At 50.4% G+C, this 22,893-nt stretch overlaps 1 pseudogene; it reads left to right on the top strand.

The window, feature by feature from the left end:
- The first annotated feature begins 381 nt into the window (after positions 1 to 381).
- The window catches only part of LOC141996225 (butyrophilin subfamily 1 member A1-like), a 102,435-nt pseudogene continuing 79,923 nt past the window's right edge, over positions 382 to 22,893 (top strand).

The raw sequence follows: 22,893 nt of genomic DNA, 5'->3' as shown, positions 1-22,893 counted from the left end.
TGAGTTTATGGCTCCAGTTCATATGGTCCAACGGACAAAGTCTCTCGGTCCCTCTCTCATAGTTGATGCACCATGTCGCTCCAGCTCATGCCTCCTGGCACTGTCGGTGGCCGGTGATGTGTTCAGTGTAGATGTCCTATTGCAATCTAAATTACACCAGACATCTCCACAGGTGCAGCCATGGTGTGAGTGTGGTATGGACCGGCTGCTGGCCCAGTGACATCTGACCCTGCTCGGAGCCAGGCAGGCGAGACCTGTGGGGGAAATCCCTTCCCTTCTGGTGCTTGTTACCTCCTCCCCACTGCCCTGTGTCGCTGTCACCGCGTCCCACTCACTCACCATCTGGTTGGTTATTTCTCCTGTTCCCCAGACCCAGCTACGATGATGGGGAAGGTTCCCTCGTTCTCTCCCGGCTCCACAGTGAGCTCCGCTCTGCCCGGCTACGTCGCTCTCTGCCTCGCTCTACAGGTTCACAGTCTGGTGTCAGGTAGGAGCTCTGGGCTCCTCGCTGGGTTTGCTGATGTTCTCTTGCTGGTCATCACCATCCACCTCACTTCCCTGCCTTGTCTCGTAAACCACGTCTGCTTTTTGCAGGGCCAGCCCTAGACCAAATGGTGCCCTCGGCGAGGAGCGTTTCTTTGTTGCCCCCCCCTTCCATTTGTTAAATTTTTGAATACTTTTCTCTTATTGTATTTGTAGCCCATTTCATGGCTTTGATGCACGATTTGCATGCATGATTTATCCCTGTCATATAAGACAATAAATGGGCATGCTAGGATCTGTACATCTGTATCTATTCATGCCTATAGAAGCAAAAAAAAAAAGTTTCCTCAAAGAAAATTTTTAATTGTAGGAATAACTGGAATGTACTAACATCTATACTTGAAACATTTCACTTCAAACATTCTGTTTTCCCTTTTGTCACTAACAGACACAGGACCCCAAGCCTGGCACCCCCCGAGCCTGGCGCCCACCAATCCTGGCACTCCAGGTGGTTGGCTGGGTCGCCTGCCCCTAAATCCAGCCCTGGTCTTTTGCTCTTTACACAATGACCATAAACCGCAGAGCACAGCTGGGTCCTAGTGATGGTGTTTATCTATACACAATCTAGTCAGGCCTAGTTATACACACGCTGCTGCTCTGACTGGAGGCTTCTAAGACATAGAACATGGTGAGCGCCGTTACTGGGCTCACAAACTATTTAAAGGGACACTACACAATTCCGCTACACTACACCGCTGGACCATGTAAGTCACAGATCAGACTCTTCAGCCACAAACAAATCATGACTTCCCAACTCTCCACTTATGAAATTAAAACCCACAAGTCATTCACACTGCACTAGGCACAGCCGTCTAGGGGTGAGAGTGAGGCCTTCTTCATTCTGTGCCCTCAGTGAAAGTCTTATCGTATCCCATGGCACCCCCGGGGCTGCCCCCACAGCTACACAGACATTTTGGTTCCCTCCTGCTGTGGTTTCCATTCTGCTAATTTAACCAGCTCTCTTTGTCGCTCTGGATGCTGAGTCTCTGCCCAGAGACCCCCCTTTCTGTTCAGTTCCACAATGGCTGGTTCTCTGCCCCCTGCACTTTTCTATCTGCCTCCTTCTCCCTCTTCATTATCTGACTTCTGACTTTACCTGCACAGTGGCAATGATCTCTTTTCACATCCTGCTGGCCCTTACACCATCCTTACAGCAGTCAGGGAGGGCACTGCACTGGAGCAGCATGAAAAGTCCTTGGTGTGTCAGAGAACCAGCCCCCCCTCCCCATTACCCATTATACCCAAGGTGCTTGTGAGAAGTGTTCAGCCCTGTTCAGCGATGATAGGGACAGTGTATAACATTCACCTGTGAACGCTGGGTGACAGATATGGCAACCACATGCCGTATTTGGGGACTATCAAATTAACATCATGTCTATTTTGCACCCTCTCCATAGATAGTATCTGTGATGGGTTCGGTCACAGAGACCCCCTGGAGACTGTCACCTGATGCTCTGGGGTACCACAGAGAACAACCCTCCTGCCAGAACGGGTGCCCCTCCACTCTTGTCACACTCCAATTCGGCTCTAGCCCAGACTCAGAGGTTGGGCCACGCCCCTCTGCAGTTCGCAGAAACTGAGATTCACTCAGCCGTGGGGCTTCTCAGTTAACAGGGACTTTCCCAGCGCCCAGTGTTCAGCCTTTCTGGGAGCCTGAACCCCAAATAAATCCGTTTTACTCTGTATAAAGCTTATACAGGGTAAACTCATAAAATGTTCGCCCTCTATATCACTGAAAGAGAGACGTGCACAACTGTTTTTCCCCCAGGTAACAATTACTTGCACTGGGTTTATTAATAAACAAAAGCGATTTTATTAAGTATAAAAAGTAGGATTTAAGTGGTTTTAAGTAATAACAGACAGAACAAAGTAAATCATAATGCAAGATAAACCAAAACACGCACGGCTCAGCTTAATACATTAAGAAATCAGTTACAGATGATAACTTCTCACCCTCGATGTTATTTCAAGTAAAATGCTTCCCAGGTCAGTTGCCTTTTCTGACCTGGGTCCAGCCTGTTCTCTCCCACCCCTGTAGTTACAGTTCTTTTGTTTCCAGATACTTTCAGGTATCTCCTTGGGGTGGGGAGGCCATCTCTTAAGCCAGATGAAGACCCTCATTGTTTACTTCCCCCGCCTTATATAGAATTTCCCTAAGGCGGGGAAACCCTTGTTTGGAATCCCACCCCCACTCTGGAAAAGTACCAGCTTCAAGATGGATTTCAGTATCAGGTGACATGGTCACATGTCTGTGTAAGACCCCAGTCTCCATTCTTCCTAGGTTGCCTGACCCATACACAGGAAGGCTTTAAGGTAAACCAGGCCATTTACAGCCAATTGTCCTGTGAATGGGAGTCACCAAGTTCCCGATGCCCCATTGACGGCCCTCACCTGGTCTGACTACACCAGTAATACAAGTTCATACCTCATATTTCTATAAGAACGATAGATGCATACAAATAGGAAAATCAAATGCAGCACATTATAACTTTGTCAGTGATATGTTACAAGAGACCTTTTGCATAAAGCACATTCCAGCTATGTCATTTTCAGATTCATAAGCCTATTTTCATAAAGCATACGGAGTGGAACTTCACAGTATCGATCCGTTCTATATGTATCTTTGTGGGCTCCGGACTGTAATCTACTCTGTGGGGGAGGGTTACCCCATCTCCTGCAGGATATACAAATGATGGGGCGTAATTTCTTGTGGGACAGATAACAGCTCTAGAGAAGTACCAGCCCAGGCAGTGAAACTAGTTCAGAGCAGGTTCCAGAAACCAAAGAGAATGAAGATTTTTGGTATGAAAAGCTGATTTAAGCTAACCAGAAGCCTGGGATCTTGGGCTACAAACTGAGAGAAACCCTTAGAGAAAGGTTTGACAGAGAGTCTGTCCCCATGTGCCAGATGAGAATGCTTTGCGATAAGTGTAAGATGTTTGATTGGTTTGTGGTAACTTTTCTCTCTCGGGCTTTTGTCCATAAATGTTCCCTGCTTTGGAAAACCTGTTTGGTTACTGGTAACCGCTTGCACACACTGTTCATAGCCCTGGGATGGAAAGCAAAGCATAGGTGGTGGACTTTGGTCAGACCTGGTGGGAAAACCTGCAAGCCTTAAACCCCAGTGGAGAGAGAGGGCCATGGGTCCCTGCCCAGAGAGAGGTGACAGCTGGAGGCCTGAGACCTAAGGGACAATCCTTAAGCAGACCCCAGAGGGAGTCAAAGATGCAGCTACCCCAAGCATGTGACTCTCTGCACTTATAGACATGCCTAGGGCACTGCATGGAGACGGGGTGTTCACTTCTAATGCAGGACGCTCTTTTATTTTGTCTTACTGCTGAATTAATGCCACCTTCAGCCCCCTGTCAATTTAATTTCTATTTTCATTGCATTTTTCTCAGCACAGTTCACAGTAACTGGACCTGCCCATCCAATCACCGCTTCCTTAGGTGGGGAGGCCATCCTGCCCTGCCACCTTTCCCCCAGGATGGATGCTCAGAGCATGGAGGTGAGACGGTGCAGGTCCCCGTACTCTGCAGTTGTGCATCTGTACCACGATGGGCAGGATCAGTGTGGGGAGCAGATGCCAGAATATCAAGGAAGGACTGAGCTCTGAAAAGACCACATCACGGATGGGAGTGTTTTCCTGAGAATACGCGATATCCGACCCTCCGACGATGGACAGTACAAGTGTTTTTTTCAGTCTAGAGTGGCTTATGAAGACGCTTTATTGGAACTACAGGTGGCAGGTCAGTAACTTGTTGTGATACTTTGATGTCTTCAATAGGGTCATAAGTGGATCAAAGATTCATTGTGAGATGACACCTGATTTATCTCATTACAGAGGGGCAGTAGCTCTGCTCTGGTGAAGGTTTATTCTAGTTGACTGTTTTTTCTAAGGGCTCTAAAATCCACACAAATACTCAGATTGTCTCGAAGAGTGTTGTGACTCTTTGGAGTCTGGGGTAGCATTCATGGGTTACATTTACGGGGTTAATAAAATACACAAACACGCCTAAAAAGTTGGGTGATATGAATATGTTGTGTTTATTACAACTCTCTTGTGCACCCCTGGGGCCAAACAATAGCTGATCCTCCTCACACTAATGTCTGGCCTCATGTCTGGCACTCACAGGGTAACCGTGGTTGATATACAGGGTCCTGTAGCCCACCGCCTGCCACTGGGGCTTGGCTGCCCATGGGTGCACCCACTATTTTTTCTCCATGGGTGCTCCAGCCCCGCAGCACCCACGGAGTCGGCGCCTACGCCCCTCTCCTCTCCCTCTCTCCACCCTCCTCCCTCTGGAACACCCAGCCCTTCCTCTGCCTGAGGCAGGTGTTAAAGGGGCTTCTCTAAGCCCAAGGGGATTACAAATATGTTTCTAAAATTACCTTTGCAAGTGAAAGTAGTGGAAGAGTTTAGCCTCCCTGCCCATCAGTTCAACTGTGCACAGCTCCTTCCAGTGGTTCTTATTCAACCCTTCAGACCTGCCGCGAAGTGTCTGTGGCGAGAGGCACGGTCTGTGTTCATCAACGGGAAAGCCAGTCCCTTGTCCCTGCTCAGGAGCTGGCAGGATTATGGGGCCACTCACACAGCCTCACTGGAGAATGTGAAGCAGGTGCACATATGCTAGACCAGCAATACGTGAGAGGCAGGGTTACCGGGTGGATAGAGCCGTCGACTGAGCGTCAAGGGACAGGGTTCCAGTCTTGCCTTTGCTACTGAGCTGTGCAAGAATTTGGGCAAGTCTCTGTGCCTCTGTTTCCTCGCTCACCCTTTCTCCATCATGCCTGTTGAGACTGTAAACTCTTCAGCGCAGACTGTCTCCTAGGATGTGTGCATGACGCCCAGCCCGCTGGGGACCCAGTCTCAGCTGGGACCTCTAATTGCTTCTGTAAGACAAACAATCATAGCCCACAGCTCTGGCACACTTGTACGTGTGTTTTTCGTCATTTCCATGTGCCTCTGGAGACATGTGGGGCCAGTGTGAATGGCACTGGAGGAGGCTCTTGTCAGCAGGGTTTGGTCACTGAGGCACTCCCCTGGGCAGTTGCCTGGCTCCCGCCCGGCCAAGGCATGGGGAGGCTGGGACTTTGCAGCTGGCCAGTGAGTTCCTGACTCACCTTCCTCAGGGTGGGCTATTGCTTAAGGGCTGCAGGTCGGAGAGGGGTTTTTCAGAGTGGCCACCAGAGTGGCTGCACACACTTAGGCCACCAAAAAAATTATTGTGAGAACCCCTGCTAGCCTGTGCTTTTCTGGTGAAGACTCCCGAGTGGAAATGGCACCAGACACCCATCCCTTCTTTGTCTCTCCTGGGCGGTTGTTTTCCCTTTCTCGGATGGTCTGTATGCAATTTCCAAGCAACCTAAGGGCCTCTCTGCCCACAGACTGACCCCGCAATAAAGAAATCCATTTGAATTCACAAGACACTTGCTTCAAATTAAGATAATTTTATTTCAGTTCAGCTCATCAGTAATAAAAAATCCCCAGTGTGACCTTATCTAGTGTTTGCGACAGCCCCCATCTCTCCCCCGACCCAGCCCTGCCCCTTCCACCCGAGGCCTCATCCCCTCTGTGCTCAATGGAGCCCGGCTCACATTGTGGGCTTGGCCCCTGCCCTGTGCCCCCAGCCCCCTTCCATTGTGGCCACTGGTCCCTGCCCCAGGTTAGCCCCCTCCTCCCCCCGACCCCGAGAACCAGGAGGCCCGGCAGTGCAGCTCCAGCCTTTCCAAGCTGGAGTGCCAATGTAATGGCAAAAACAGCAGCCAGCAAATTTTCCTACCCCTGGTGCTCTGGGGCCGGGAGGGCTGGAGTAGGAAAATTTGCTGGCTGTTGTTTTTGCCATTACACTAGGCAGTGTGGCCACAGCCCTCCTGGCCCCAAAGCACCAGGCTGTCGACCAGTACATTGGGAGGGCCCAAGGGACCAGCCCTCCCGGCCACGGAGCACCACACGGCCCTGGAGTGTGGGGAGGCCAGACAGCGTGGCCGCAGCCCTCCTGGCCCCAAAGCACTGGGCTGTTGGGCAGCAAGGCCCCTGCCTTCCCGGCCCCGGTGTGCCAGGACTCCGAAGCCGGGCAGAGCAGCCCCAGCCCCCCTGGCCCCAGAGCATCAGCAGGCTGGCAGCCCCGGAAGAGCCGGACACCTGCAGAGTGAGAAGCCGGACGGGGAGAAGGGGCAGAGTGTGGATGGGCCACATCCTGGCTGTTTGGGAAGGCTCAGCTTTCCCTGCCGCCCATGGTTTGTGTTTCTGTTTTGGTGAGTGTATTTCCTGGCTCTGAGAGGTATCAGTTTTCTGCTACCCATTTCAGCATTCTGGAAGGATACAAGGCCCTGCCAAGGCAAACTGAATTCCCCTATAATAAAGTTTTTTATTAGTGAATTATTTAAGGCTTGTTTACACATACACATACACTGGTTTCAATGAACTAGTGAAGAGTTTTTCAAACTGGGTCCGTGGACCCCCAGGTACTCCAGGGGGTGCACTGACCCCACTGATCAACTCCTTCCCCTTCCTCCCTCAACACAGCCTCCTCCCTCCCAGTGCTTCCTGTGTGCTGGGGAACAGCTGTTCAGCGGTGTGCAGCAGGGCCTGGGAGGGAGAGGAAGGAGCAGAGACGGGGTGTGCTCAGGGGAAGGGCTAGAAAGAGGTGGAGAAGAGGAGGGGCAGGGGTGGAGCAGGGGCAGGAAGAGGTGGGGCGAGGATGGGGTCTTGGGGGAAGGGGTGGAGTGAGAGCAGGGCCTGGTGCTGAGCGGGTTGGGCTAGGGGGTTTGCTGAAAATTTGAAATCAAAATGGGGGTCCTTAGGTTGCTAAAATTTGAGAACTGCTGAACTAGGGCAAACATCCAGGTGGACCCTCTGAAACGAGTTTGGAAATGGCTTATATTGATTTAGTTTAAGTCTTGATTTAAGGGATTTGCACTTGATTAACTAAACCAGGTTAACTAAACTGGAGAAAGTTTGTGCATAGAACAGCACTGACATTAACATTAATTCTACTCTACATCAAATAGGAATCTGGCCAAATTAGGTGACCAGCTGCACTCGTGGACTCACATTCAATTATTAGTTTGATAGGAAATGGCTTTTGATAACAGTGTAATAAAGCTTTTGGCTCATTACTGGGTTATCACAAATTTATTTATTTCTTCTGTAGGTTTGGGCTCCGATCCTGATATCTCTGTAGAGGGACATCAGGATGGAGGGATCCAGGTGGTGTGTCGATCATCTGGATGGTACCCAGAGCCTGAGGCTCAGTGGAGAGATCTCCAGGGGAAGCTCTTACCATCAGCCTCTGAAAAAATATCCCAAGAGGCCGGTGGCCTGTTTCAAACAGAGATTGCCATTGTTCTAACAGAAGAGTCCAACCATAAAGTGTCCTGCTGTGTCAGGAACCCCCGACTCGACCAGGAGAGAGAGTCAGCGATTTCCATAGCAGGTCAGTGCCCGGCCGTGCCGCACATGGCTGGACTGAGATGCCACAGACATGGGCAGAAAGTATTTATCATTGTGTCTCCTATTTATTGGCCTGGACCTTCAACATGGTGAGCACTTCTTGGAAACTTCTGAATAAGCTTAGTTCTCTTTGGATATGTCTACGCTGCAATTCAAAACCCATGGCTGGCCCATGCCAGCTGACTCAGGCTGGTGGAGCTTGGGCTAAGGGGCTGTTAAATTGCAGTGTAGACATCTGGGCCTGGGCTAGAGACTGAGCTCGAGGGCCCTGCAAGGTGGAAGTTGTGCCTGCTGCCTTAGGGAGCAGCCCCTCTCTGTTTTGGGTTCTTGGGTGTTAAGATTCTGGATTCTAAAAAACAAAACATTGTGTTACGCTGCAAGCTTCAAGCAAGAGTATTTCGGTTTGTATCTGACTTCTCTCTGTGCTGGAACATCGCAGTTCTCAAGGGGGTGATGAAGAGAATTCTTATTAAAAAACAAAAAGTCTCCAGAACCGAGCCTGGCAGCTACAGCCTAACTTCAGTACCAGACAAATTGGTTGATACTATGGTAAAGAAAAGAAGTACCAGACACATAGGTGAACATGATTTGTTGGGGGAAAAGTCAACGTGGCATTTGTAGAGGGAAATCATGCTGCATTAATCTATTAGAATTTTTTGAAGGGGGTCAACAAACATGTAGAGAAGGGTGATCCAGTACATGCAGGGTACCTTGACTTTCAGAAAGCCTTTGGCAAGGCCCCTCACCAAAGGCTCTTAAGCAAAGTAAGCTGCTATGGGATAAGAGGGAAGGTGCTTTCATGGATCAGTACCTGCTTAAAAGACAGGACACAAAGAGTAGGAATAGATGGTCAGTTTTCAGAAAGAAGAGAGGTAAATCGTGATGTCCTTCAGGAATCTGTACTGGGACCAGTGTTGTTCAACATACTAATAAAAGGTCTGAAAAAGAGGTAAAAAATGAGATGGTAAAACTTGCAGATGATACAAAATTACTCAAGATAGTTAAGTCCAAAACAGACTGTGAAGAATTATGAAGGGATCTCAAAAAACTGGGGAACAAAGTGGCAGATGAAATTCCATGTGGATAAATGCAAAGTGATGCACATTGGAAAACATAATCCCAACTAGACATATAAAATGATCAGGCCTTACTTACCTGTTTCTACTCAAGAAAGAGATCTTGGACTCATTGTGGATAGTTCTCTGAAAACATCCACTCAATGTGCAGTGGTATTAATAAAAGCTAACAGAATGTTAGTAACTATTAGAAAGGGGGTAGATCATAAGACAGTAAATATCATAATAAATTTATATAAACCCATGGTACGCTCATATCTTGAATACTGTAGGCAGTTTTGGTTGCCCCATCTCAGAAAAGCTATATTAGAAATGGAAAGGTGCAGAGAATGGCAACAAAAATGTTTAAGGGCCTGGAACAGCTTCACTCTGAGGAGAAATTAAAATGACTGTGACTTTTCAGCTTGGGAAAGAGACGGCTAAGGGGGGATAGGGCAGAGGTCTATAAAATTGTGAGGGGTGTGGAGAAAGTGAACAAGGAAGTGTTACTTACCCCTTCACATAATACAAGAACCAAGGAATGAAACTAATAGGCAGCAGGTTTAAAGCAAACAAAACGAAATATTTCTTCACACAACGCACAGTCAACCTGTGGAGCTCATTGCCATCTAGTGAAGGCCAAAAGTATAACTGGTTTCAGAAAAGAAGCAGGTGTGTTCATGGAGGACGGGTCCACCAATGGCTACTAGCCAAGATGGGCAGGGATGTGGCCCCTTGCTCTGGGTGTCCTTAAACCTCTGACTGCCAGAAGCTGGGTGTGGGTGACAGGGGATGGATCACTTGATTATTGCCCTGTTCTGTTCATTCCCTCTGCAGCATCTGGCTTTGGCCACTGTCAGAAGACAGGATACTGGGCTCCACGGAACATTTGTTTGACCCAGTCTGGCTGTTCTAATATTCTTATGTACGTATTTGTTCCCAAGTCAATAACACTTTCTCTTGCAGAGCTGTTTTTCCCAAGAGTCGATGCCTGGACTGTGGTTCTGGGGGTGATCCTGGCTCTCCTGGTGGTTCTCATTGCCCTGGCCACTTACTGCTTCTGGAGGCAACACAGAGAGAAAGGTAAAGTGACAAGAGGGGAGAAAATAAATAAATGAATTAATTTATAATGTATCAGAACCCCGCAGAAGGGGAAATTTATTTTATGTGCTTTGGCCTATGAAAAACCATAGGGAGCCCCAGGATAGAAATGAGGGTGGTGTGCGTGCAAGTCACCGTATGCTAGAAGACGGTGCTCTGGAGATGACATCACTGCAGCACCCATGTGGACTAGCCCTGACTTACCTCAAGGGCTGCTTTGGCACCAGAGCAGCCCAGGAGCCAGCGGATGCCAGGAATGTTAAAAGTCACAGTGACGTTGCAGGCTGTATGATTTTATGAAAATATGCTAATGAGTATGAATATAATGTAACTGGAATATGCTTCATGCAAAAGGTCTCTTGTAAGGTATCATTCCAAAGCTTATAATCTACTGAGTGTGGTCATCCTATTTGTATAAATGTATCACTCTTATATCTGAAACTAGAAATAGGAAATATAACTCTGAGGGCCGATTGTAATTATGCAAAGTGTGGGCCATTAATGGTGGTTTGGAATCTTGATGGCTCCCATCAACCAGGACAATTGACGGTGGATGGCTCTGTTTGCAGGCAGGCCTTCCTGTGAGCCAGGCTGGGAGCAATGAAGGCTTGGGGGGGTCTCACAGTGACAGGTGACCATGTCACCTGGTACCGGACTCCATCTTAAACTTGGTGCTTTTCCATTTGGAAGTGGGGGTGGGGACCCAGAGAGACAAAAGATTCCCACCTTATGCCAACGCCATATAAGGGGGTGGAACAGAACACAGAGGGCGGCCATGATGAGAAATCCCCTCGCTACCACCTGGGCTGGAACAAGGGCTGAACCAGGGGAAAGGATTGTGCCCAGACTGGGAAGGGGCCAGTCTGTGAAATAAACTTATTGAAACATCTCGGAGGGTGAGATTTTATCTGTATTCAGTTTTATTACTGTACTAGGCTTAGATTTGCATGTTTTATTTTATTTTGCTTGGTAATTCACTTTTTTCTGTCTGTTATTATTTGGAACCACTTAAATCCTACTTTCTATATTTAATAAAATCACTTTTTACTTATTAATTAACCCAGAGTATGTATTAATACTTGGGCGGGGGGGGGGGCAAACAGCTGTGCATATCTCTCTATCAGTGCTATAGAGGGCGAACAATTTATGAGTTTACCCTGTGTAAGCTTTATACAGGGTAAAACTGATTTATTTGGGGTTTGGACCCCATTGGGAGTTGGGCATCTGAGTGTTAAAGACAGGAACACTTCTTAAGTTGCTTTCAGTTAAGCCTGCAGCTTTGGGGCATGTGGCTCAGACCCTGGGTCTGTGTTGGAGCAGACTGGTGTGTCTGGCTCCACAGGACAGGGTGCTGGAGTCCCAAGTTGGCAAGGTAAGCAGGGGCAGACGTAGTCTTGGCACATCAGTTGGCAGCCCCCAGGGGGTTTCTGTGATCCAACCCGTCACGGTCACCTTAGCTCTTCCCTGCACCGATGCTGCAGGTTCCGAGCACAGAATCTCACTGTGAAAATTTAGATCATGGAGCAAAATTATGTGGCTTTTTTTCAACTAGAAGGTTGCATACTTCATTGCTTATGTAGGCTGAGCCCCTCACCCCGCACTCTGGTCAGAACCCTGTAGATTTTGTCGAAAATCAGATTCCTGAAATTCTTCTCTAGTGGCTACCTGCAGCTGGTTTGCAAACTTAGGCATCACTGTCCAATTTACGAAGTCATAACTGGACACCAATGCCTGCTGGCATAAATTCCCATTTGCAGGGAGGAGCAAGTGTAAATCTTCCTGCCCATTTAATCCATCCTGTTGGAGAATTTGTCCTTCAGAATGGACTTAAACCTGCCCTGCTGGGCTCTATCATTCACAGCAGTCATGACGAGGGAGTTTATGCCAAAGTGAGAGAAGAAGCCCTTTCTGTGCACTTTCATAGAATCATAGAACTGGAAGGGACCTCGAGAGGTCATTAAGTCCAGTCCCCTGCACTCATGGCAGGACCAGCACCATCTAGAACATCCCTGACAGGTGTTTGTCTAACGTGCTCTTAAAAATCTCCAGTGATGGAGACTCCATAATCTCCCTAGGCTATTTATTCCCGTGCTTAACCACCCTGGCAGGTAGGAAGTTTTTCCTAATGTCCAACCTAAACCTCCCTGGCTGCAATTTAAGTCCATTGATTCTTGTCCTATCATCAGAGGTTAAGGAGACCAATTTTTCTCTCTCCTGCTTGTAACAACCTTTTAGGCATTTGAAAACTGTTATCAGGTCCCCTCTCAGTCTTCTCTTTTCCAGACTAAACAAACTCAGTTCTTTCAATCTTCCCTCATAGGTCATGTTTTCCAGACCCCTAATCATCCTTGTTGCTCTTCTCTGAACTCTCTCCAATTTGTCCACATCTTTCCTGAAATGTGGCGCCCAGAGCAGGACACAATACTCCAGTTGAGGCCAAATCAATGCAGTGTGGTGGGCAGTATGGAAGTCAGCAGGCTCCAGAAAACCTTTGCAGACTCCAGTGGTGCATCATTGATCAGGAGGGCTACGCTACCAGGAGCAGATGGCTGCAGGGCATCCACTAACTGATGGACATTCATTGAAGGAACTCTGCCTGAATCCCCAGTGAAGCAGGGGACAAGAGGTCCTGATGGGCCTCGAAATACTCCATGGGTAAAGCTCACCAGTGCTGGGAGAGCAATACAGCGGTGCATAGACAATCCAGGAAGTTTTTGGAAAGCGTAGGGGACAATTTCCTGGTGCAAGTGCTAGGGGAGCCAACTAGGGGGGGCGCTTTTCTTGACCTGCTGCTCACAAACCGGGTAGAATTAGTGGGGGAAGCAAAAGTGGATGGGAATCTGGGAGGCAGTGACCATGAGTTGGTTGAGTTCAGGATCCTGACGCAGGGAAGAAAGGTAAGCAGCAGGATACGGACCCTGGACTTCAGGAAAGCAGACTTCGACTCCCTCAGGGAACAGATGGCCAGGATCCCCTGGGGGACTAACATGAAGGGGAAGGGAGTCCAGGAGAGCTGGCTGTATTTCAAGGAATCTCTGTTGAGGTTACAGGGACAAACCATCCCGATGAGTCGAAAGAATAGTAAACATGGCAGGCGACCAGCTTGGCTTAATGGTGAAATCCTAGCGGATCTTAAACATAAAAAAGAAGCTTACAAGAAGTGGAAGGTTGGACATATGACCAGGGAAGAGTATAAAAATATTGCTCGGGCATGTAGGAAAGATATCAGGAGGGCCAAATCGCACCTGGAGCTGCAGCTAGCAAGAGATGTCAAGAGTAACAAGAAGGGTTTCTTCAGGTATGTTGGCAACAAGAAGAAAGCCAAGGAAAGTGTGGGCCCCTTACTGAATGAGGGAGGCAACCTAGTGACAGAGGATGTGGAAAAAGCTAATGTACTCAATGCTTTTTTTGCCTCTGTTTTCACTAACAAGGTCAGCTCCCAGATTGCTGCGCTGGGCATCACAAAATGGGGAAGAGATGGCCAGCCCTCTGTGGAGATAGAGGTGGTTAGGGACTATTTAGAAAAGCTGGACGTGCACAAGTCCATGGGGCCGGACGAGTTGCATCTGAGAGTGCTGAAGGAATTGGCGGCTGTGATTGCAGAGCCCTTGGCCATTATCTTTGAAAACTCGTGGCGAACGGGGGAAGTCCCGGATGACTGGAAAAAGGCTAATGTAGTGCCAATCTTTAAAAAAGGGAAGAAGGAGGATCCTGGGAACTACAGGCCAGTCAGCCTCACCTCAGTCCCTGGAAAAATCATGGAGCAGGTCCTCAAAGAATCAATCCTGAAGCACTTACATGAGAGGAAAGTGATCAGGAACAGTCAGCATGGATTCACCAAGGGAAGGTCATGCCTGACTAATCTAATCGCCTTTTATGATGAGATTACTGGTTCTGTGGATGAAGGGAAAGCAGTGGATGTATTGTTTCTTGACTTTAGCAAAGCTTTTGACACGGTCTCCCACAGTATTCTTGTCAGCAAGTTAAGGAAGTATGGGCTGGATGAATGCACTATAAGGTGGGTAGAAAGCTGGCTAGATTGTTGGGCTCAACGGGTAGTGATCAATGGCTCCATGTCTAGTTGGCAGCCGGTGTCAAGTGGAGTGCCCCAGGGGTCAGTCCTGGGGCCGGTTTTGTTCAATATCTTCAAAAATGATCTGGAGGATGGTGTGGATTGCACTCTCAGCAAATTTGCGGATGATACTAAACTGGGAGGAGTGGTAGATACGCTGGAGGGGAGGGATAGGATACAGAAGGACCTAGACAAATTGGAGGATTGGGCCAAAAGAAATCTGATGAGGTTCAATAAGGATAAGTGCAGGGTCCTACACTTAGGATGGAAGAATCCAATGCACCGCTACAGACTAGGGACCGAATGGCTAGGCAGCAGTTCTGCGGAAAAGGACCTAGGGGTGACAGTGGACGAGAAGCTGGATATGAGTCAGCAGTGTGCCCTTGTTGCCAAGAAGGCCAATGGCATTTTGGGATGTATAATTAGGGGCATAGCGAGCAGATCGAGGGACGTGATCGTTCCCCTCTATTCGACACTGGTGAGGCCTCATCTGGAGTACTGTGTCCAGTTTTGGGCCCCACACTACAAGAAGGATGTGGATAAATTGGAGAGAGTCCAGCGAAGGGCAACAAAAATGATTAGGGGTCTAGAGCACATGACTTATGAGGAGAGGCTGAGGGAGCTGGGATTGTTTAGTCTGCAGAAGAGAAGAATGAGGGGGGATTTGATAGCTGCTTTCAACTACCTGAAAGGGGGTTCCAAAGAGGATGGCTCTAGACTGTTCTCAATGGTAGCAGATGACAGAACGAGGAGTAATGGTCTCAAGTTGCAATGGGGGAGGTTTAGATTGGATATTAGGAAAAACTTTTTCACTAAGAGGGTGGTGAAACACTGGAATGCGTTACCTAGGGAGGTGGTAGAATCTCCTTCCTTAGAGGTTTTTAAGGTCAGGCTTGACAAAGCCCTGGCTGGGATGATTTAACTGGGAATTGGTCCTGCTTCGAGCAGGGGGTTGGACTAGATGACCTTCTGGGGTCCCTTCCAACCCTGATATTCTATGATTCTATGATTCTATGATTCTATGAACCTGTGGTGGGCCTATATTTCCTACTGCTGATCTGACCAGCAATGTCACCTTTGCTTGAGCTAAGCAGTATGACCTCCATCACCGAGGAAGGTCCCACAGATTCCATGGAGGCCTCTGGTAAGGATAAGGCATTGTGGCCAGAGACCCCCATCTCGACCATGAGAGAAGCACCAGTCCTGATGCCTATAATGCTCTGTAAACAGTCCCCGATGCTGGTTTGGCGATGGAGACCAGGAGAAGGAAGATCCCAACCTTGAAACTGAGAAGCCTTGGGATTCCAGGAATAAAGTCAGAGCCAGACCAGAGGGAGCAAGTACCTGGCCTGACTCATCTGTGACCCATAACAAGGCAGGGACCAGCGCTGATAATGGAAGCAGCTCCACCTGCACTGAGTATGCCAAGGCTGGAAGCAGTATCAGTCCCAAAGTCATCAGTTGTACTGGACTGGTTGACAGTGCCGAAGTCAAGGACGGTGAAAGCTGTTGAGATCTCCCACACCAACCTCGATACTGGCCCTGATTCAACAGCCTGTTCAGCCAATGGGGTGATAGATGGCATAGCCCTGGGCCAAAGGAGAGGTTGGGGTAAAAGGCAAAGGAGGTCTGTGGCTGCCTGGAATGCCACCGACACGGAGACAGTCAGTGCCACCATCATCCTCTTTGGTACCAGACTCCACAGATGCCCTGGGGCCGGAACCAGAGCCCATAATACCAGGTCTCTAATCTCTCCACATCGTACCAGGGAAAGGTTAGAGGCACCCATGCCATATCGCACACGAGCACCAACCCTGTGCAAAGTGAAAGAGTCTCCTGGAGTCTCAGTTGGTCTTATGAGATCCTTTCCTTGGTGCATGCAGTGGCGAACAGCTCCCCCGTTTCTTGAGAGAGGCACCTGCTCTGGACTGCGAAGCAGCAGTGCTCTCAGAGCCCGAGGGCCACTTCCAGTCAGACAAGGACCTCACAACGAAAGGAGGTCACATAGCCTGGTCAAGCAGGTGCTGCTTTAGGCAAAGGTCTCGAGCCACTTGAGTCCATTTCATGACTGAGCAACGCTTCTTTAACGTGGGCCTCACACAGGCACGGCAAGCACCATGTGTGAGGATCACTGCTGGGGACATGAACGACAATGTTTGTCCCTGATGAGGGCATCACCGAGGAAAAACTTAACTAATACCACCATAGGCGCTGACTTCCCCGTTTCCCCTGTGTGCTCGACTTCCCTCTACCCCTGGCCCTGACCCCACTCCACCCCTTCCATACGGCCCCGCCCCACCCCACCTCTTCCCACCCTAGCCCCACCCCCCATGCCAACCCCTTACCCCAAGGCCCCACCCCAACTCTGCCTCCTCCCTGCCCCTATTCCAACCCCTTCCCCAAGGCTCACTGAGCTGTCATTCTCAGGACAAGTCCTACCAAAATTTGAAAAGCTGGTTACAACATTCCGATTCTCCAGAAGAGTAGCTGATTTTAATGAGATGCATATTATTGTTAACAGCTCCGCCATAGCGCTCTTAGGTCATTTCACAACTCTTGGGCATTTGCAACCTGGCAAGGATCTCCTCTGGTCTTGGTGACGTCTGGCTCTTTCATTAATCAGTCTGTTCTATTATCTCTGCTTCACACCTCAAGCCCTGATGTTCATTTCTTGAAAAGAGCAGCTCCAGGGCTGGTCTCTTCCCACCACACTCAGTGTGGTAAAAACTGTTGCAAAGAAATCAGTCTCTCAGCATTGTCATTACCCTCCTCAATTGTTCCCTTTATTTGTTTTATATTTTTGGCTATTCCCTCTTCTAATTCCATTTTAACCCCCTAATTCCTATCATTCGCTTCACCCAATGTACTTAATGTGGCTTTCTACTGGCTTCACAGGGTTAATTCTTTTCATTTGCTGAAGGATCCCTCTTTAGCTCTAACAACCTCTTGCTCCTGAGCAGGTGGCCAGATGAGGTTACTGTACTGTATTTCTTCCTTTCCTTTTCCTTTGCTGCCCAGGAGGCTTCCTTGCTTTGAGGTCTTTTTCACTCACTTCCCTTCTGCAAGGTAATGTGACACTGACTCATTTCTCTCTCTTTTATTTTCAGACAAACTCCAGGCTGAGCTCAGTAAGTTCCATTCCCCCCAGTACGACCCTTGGGTGACATTGTCTCCTGCTCAGTGTGTCTGTGTCCAGGGGCGTTCTTACCCCTCTGTCTGTGTTTGGTTGCAGGGTGGAGAAGCGCCCGGCTCTACGCAGGTACTGTACATACCGCTGGTATTGTATCCATGGTGAGACCCACCTTCCCCTGGGAGCTCTCTGCTCCTTTCCCTGCACAGAGTGTTTCCCTGTGACATTCAGTCGGCTGGAAATAGCAATGTCACTGGGGGCAGACGAAACGCAGATTTATTGCTGAGCACAGGGACACACTCCCTTTGGGAAAGGGCTGATTGGTGGTGAAATATGTCCCCTAGTGTCCCCTTCCCAGGGCTGTACCTGGGTTCTGCAGGATGGGCATTCTTATCTGCCCATCACTGGCACTGAACGGCTCAGCTCTCTCTTCCCAACGGCAGGATTTCCATGCTCAGACCGAGCTCTACCCACAATGTTCTTCTCGTGTAACAGGAGCAGACAAGAGCTGCTCAGCGTCCCCCTGGCTCTGGGGTGAGGCAGGCCCTGTCCCCACTGCAAGGGCAGACAGGTTTTTATAACCAGCTTGTGACACTCCCCTGACCCAGTTGCCACAAATTGTGCCATACGGCAGCTTTTCTGCCTCACACCTGTGGCTATGTGCGTGTTTTCACCTGGCTTGCAGCCTGACCATGTGTGTGTACTCGAGCAGGCTGGGAGAGTCTGGCAGCTCCAGCAGGGATGAGCTTGTCCAGTGGATGTGCACGCACATTGTAGCACCGGGAGCCCCGGGCTCCTCGCACGCCAGGGTATCCTAATGCACTGAGCCGGGGGGGGCGGGGGGGCAGGGCTGGATGAACTAAACTGATGGGAAAAGCTCCTTCCTCTCAGTTTAGAGCATCTCCGTGAAAGTGCTACGGCGGCACAGCTGCATCGGTGCAGGATTTTAAGCGAAGACCTGCCCTTAGACTGTGATTCACAAACGCCAAGACATGAGGTGAGGAGATGCCTACGCTAGACAGTAGGAGATGCGGATGAAAGGGGGGTGTGCTAAGCCCTGCCTCTCTCGTGGAGATGGGCACCTATCTCTGCTCAGTGATCCACAAAGGGAACCCCTTTCTTGGAGTCAGGCTGCTTAGCACCTACGGCAGATCTTGTGGGAATGAATTGGACGCCTTCCTCACGCCACACAAACCGGCCGGGGTGGAGGAGCTGGCAATGACTTGTAGCCCCGTGGTTAAAGCCATCACCTGGGAGACCCTGCTTCAATTCCCCCTTCTGCCCAAGGCAGGGAAGGATTTGAACAGGGGCCTTCTAGCTCTCGGGGTAGGGCCCTAACCCCTGGGGTATAAGTTAGTCTGTTCTGAGACCTCCTCTCTCTGGAAGCTGTTCCACGACGGACTGAATAATTAAAGATCATTGGGCACAGGTGCCGACTTTCTTCTTTCTGGGTGGGTGCTCCACCCCCACCCCAAGGCCCTGCCCACACTCTGCCCCTTCCCCCAAGGCCCTGCCCTTGCTCCATCTCTTCCTGCCCCCGCTCTGCCCCACACCAGCACCTCCCGCCCACTGCCAAACAGCTGGGCCCACCAAACAGCTGATTGGAGGGTGGCTGATGGGCACCCACTGTTTTGTTTCTGAGGGTGTCTAGCCCCGGAGCACCCTCGGAGTCGGCACCTGTGATTGGGTCAGAGAGCGCAAGTATGCGGCTGACTCTACAGCTGGGGGGTTAGAGCACCCCCCGGCGAGGGGGGAAGCCAGGGTCCGTCCCTGCACCAATGGCCCTTTATTTACCCACCATGGAAAATCCTCAGCAGGAGAGAGTGCGGGAGCCCCCCACCTCCGCCTCGCCTCGTGGTCAAAGCGCTCTCCTGAGACTGGCGGAGCCCTGTTTCAGTTTAAGCTCCCCCTCTGCCCGAGGGGAGCAGGGACTGGGAGTCCCCCCATCCTAGGGGAATGCTCTAGCCCCTGGGTTAAAATGTATGAGGGAAGCCCTCCCCAGCCAGCTGCTGCGTGGCCTCGCCTGAGGGACCCGGTCTGAGAGCGCCCCTGAGCTCGCCTACCAAACTAGCTGGGACGGCTGGACCCCGATCTTCCCCCAGTCTGTGGATCACGCTGGGGCCCAGGCCGGGGAATAGGCGTCCACGCGCCTGGAGGGAGGCAGCCGTGGTCATGGCTGGAGGGAGAAACGCAGGCACCGAGGGAACTTTTACTGCACAAACTTCGACTGCGAGTGAGTTTTGGCAGCTCCGGGGTCAGCAGGAGGTTTGTGCCTCACCGTGGAGCTGAAACCAGGGACTTAGGCCCCGAGCTCCTTTTGTGCCGCCCTAGGTGACCCCGGAGCCCGTGGACTGTCCTGTTGACAGCCCCTGGGATCTGTGCCCTCAATCATTCAGATCCAGGTGAAGATCCCCCTCTGCCCGTGTAGCAACCAGCACAACGGGGAACCGGCTTGAGTGGCCTCAGACCCCCCAGCAGCTCCCACAGTACCTGCCCCTCCCCTTCCTTTGCTGCCCCCCAATGTCTGCCTCCTGCCCCAGCCCTGAGCACCTTCCTCTGCCCCCGGCACCTGCCGTCATGAGCAGTGGGCGCAGCTTCCCTTGGCACTGACACCTTCTCCGGGACGCTCCGTCCTTATTTTTATGTTGGTTACAAAGAGGAGGGTAAAAACACTGCTCCCCTAATAATCTGTCCTGTCCCAGCTCAGGCCAAAGGGAATCTTTGTCCCTGAGAGTGACAGCCGTGGCAGAGACTATCCCCTCCCAGCGCTGACCAGCCCCCAGCTCTGTTCCCATGGGGATGGTACAAAGGGTATCACCTCCCTGCCCCCTCCCTCAGTTCCCAGTCCCAGGCCTGTGAGCTGGGGGAGAGGAGGGGGCAGAGAAGGGGGTGCGGGGAGCAGGCTGCTGGGCTGTGGGGGTGCAGGGACAGAGGGCGGTGTGGGGGTGCAATGTCAGGGGTGGATGCTGTGGCCAAGGGGGGCGTGGAGTGGGGAGGGGGCTGCAGCAGCAGGAAGGGAAGAGCCCAGATCATGAGAGAGACTCTGGGGAGGGGGTTGGGGGATGTAATGAGAGGGGAGGGGAGAGGAGAGGGGAGGGGAGGGGAGAGAGACCACAAGGAGGAAGAGAACCATGGCAGAAATGACAAAGGGGAGAAGACCCCAGTGTGAGGAGCAGGAGGATCTTGGGCAGGGTAAGAGTTGGCAGAAGGGAGGGATCCAGGAGCGGGGAAGGCTGGAGTCAGAGGAGGGAGGGATGCGTGAGGAGGGATTGGCCCTGTCTGCACTCTCCGTTTCTTGTTCCTGCAGGAGCCATTGAGCGCACGGTGGCTGCCAACACCCTCAGAGCGCGGCCGGGCTCTGCAGTGTAGACAGGACTAACCTCGGTCTCGTCTGTGCCCTGAGCTGCGCTGGCCCGGGAGGCACCTGCAGGGCCCTGCATGGCTCAGGGGAAGGTGAACATAGATCAGAACCATGTTCCATTGCAAACCCCACCCAGCGCTAGCCAGGACGGGTCAGATCTGTGCCGTGACTAGATTCCAAGACAGGGGGTTTGATGGAGAGGAGATAGCTGCATAGAGGGGGAGGGGGGATAAGTGGGGCGTTGGATGGAAAACAGTTTCTGGGACTGATGGTGAAAAGGCAGCTGCCAGGGGAGCAGGGAGACATCTGGCAGAGAGAGAAAATGGGACAGAGAGCAGGGAGTGACAGTGGACGGCGCTGTACAGCAACGCCAGGGCCAAAATATTCCTGAGGTGCTGCATGAGCCCTTCAATGCCAACTGGCAGAGCACCCACTGTACAGTAACTCAAATCAGGTCTGACACACTCATTACCCCCCCACGCGGTTCTCCTCATAGGTATCCAGACGGTGTCATATATAAACTGGTCACAGGCTGGTCCCCAAAATCATTGTGTGATGTCTGTGTGGGCTGTGTACAAAAGAGTGATACGTGAGTGCTGGAAATATGTTCTGAATGTGTTTGGGAGGCAGTGCGTAAAGCCAGCCAGCCCTAGCCAGAGGAACGTCTGACTGGCTTGGGGACAGGCAGAGAACAACGAAAGTACATTTACAGATAAGGTAAACGAAGCAATGCGGCCGGCAGGAAAGGGCTTAGTGAGCACGCTGGGGACAGAGTCCGCACCCCCAGGAAGTCTTCCTGGCTCCTGAAAAAATGCAGTCGACTTCCAGGACATACTGTTAGTTAGGGAAGAAAGAGAACGGCCCCCTCCGAGCCGTGGAAGCTGGGTCCCCTGGCCTGGGTGGCTAGTGATGTCAACTTCTTAGGTAACGATTGTAACGTGCTAAAACTGAGTTGTAGTCACTAGAAAGTCTGCTTTGTTTAGTTTTGTTTGGAACCAATCTGTTCTCTTCTTCTCTTGCTTAGCATCACTTAAATGGCTGTTCTTTGTTAATAAACTCAGTCTTATTTTTCCTACCTATCAGTGCTGTTATACTGGAGTGTAGACTGAGTCCTCAGCTCAGCTCACAGGCTGGTGTGTGCTGTGTATCTCTTTGGAGACAGAAAACTTAATAACGTTTTGCCAGTGTCCTGTGAGAGCGACTGGACGCTGCAGAGAAATGTCTCTGGGGAACTCGGGAAGTGGAGATCATTGATTTGTTACCTGCAAGCTATGGTAAAGACTGGCAGAGTCTCGAGGAGTTTGCTGGTGAATTGAACGGGAAGATGTGGCGGGGAGCGGACACAGTCTAATCTCCAGTAAAGCTCACTCTTTCTAAAACAGAGGGGTAACACTTCGGTTTACAGTTCTGGGTGTCCGGAACAGAACTTTACACCCCTCCCACATAGGTTTGATTTCTCTCTCAGGAGATGTGGAGGGAGATGCTTCTGTAGGTGGGGGCTCAGGGAGACCGGTTTATTGCTGGGAGACAGGCCCCCCACCCAAGTGATCCCTCCCTCTTGCTCCACATATCTATTCAGGGGACACCATCACAGGGCCTAATAACATCAGATGTCAAGAATTAGAACATTCATAAACCAGTCGGAGAACACTTCAATCTCTCTGGTCATGCGATTACAGACATGAAAGTTGCGATATTACAACAGAAAAACTTCAAAACCAGACTCCAGCGAGAGACTGTTGAATTGGAATTCATTTGCAAATTGGATTCAATTAACAGGCTTGAATAGAGACTGGGAGTGGCTAAGTCATTATGCAAGGTAACCTATTTCCCCTTGTTTTTTCCTACCCCACCTCCGCCCCGTTCCTCAGACGTTCTTGTTAAACCCTGGATTTGTGCTGGAAATGGCCCACCTTGATTATCATACACATTGTAAGGAGAGTGATCACTTTAGATAAGCTATTACCAGCAGGAGAGTGGGGTGGGGGGAGAGAAAACCTTTTGTAGTGTTAAACACCCATTTTTTCATGGTCTGTGTATATAAAAATATCCTCACTGCATTTTCCACTTTATGCATCCGACGAAGTGAGCTGTAGCTCACGAAAGCTTATGCTCAAATAAATTGGTTAGTCTCTAAGGTGCCACAAGTCCTCCGTTTCTTTTTGCGAATACAGA

Source organism: Natator depressus, chromosome 11 (assembly GCF_965152275.1).
Source record: "Natator depressus isolate rNatDep1 chromosome 11, rNatDep2.hap1, whole genome shotgun sequence".
Lineage (NCBI taxonomy): Eukaryota > Metazoa > Chordata > Testudines > Cheloniidae > Natator > Natator depressus.
Note: the sequence above shows the minus strand (reverse complement) of the source record. Positions and strands in the feature narration are given on the sequence as shown.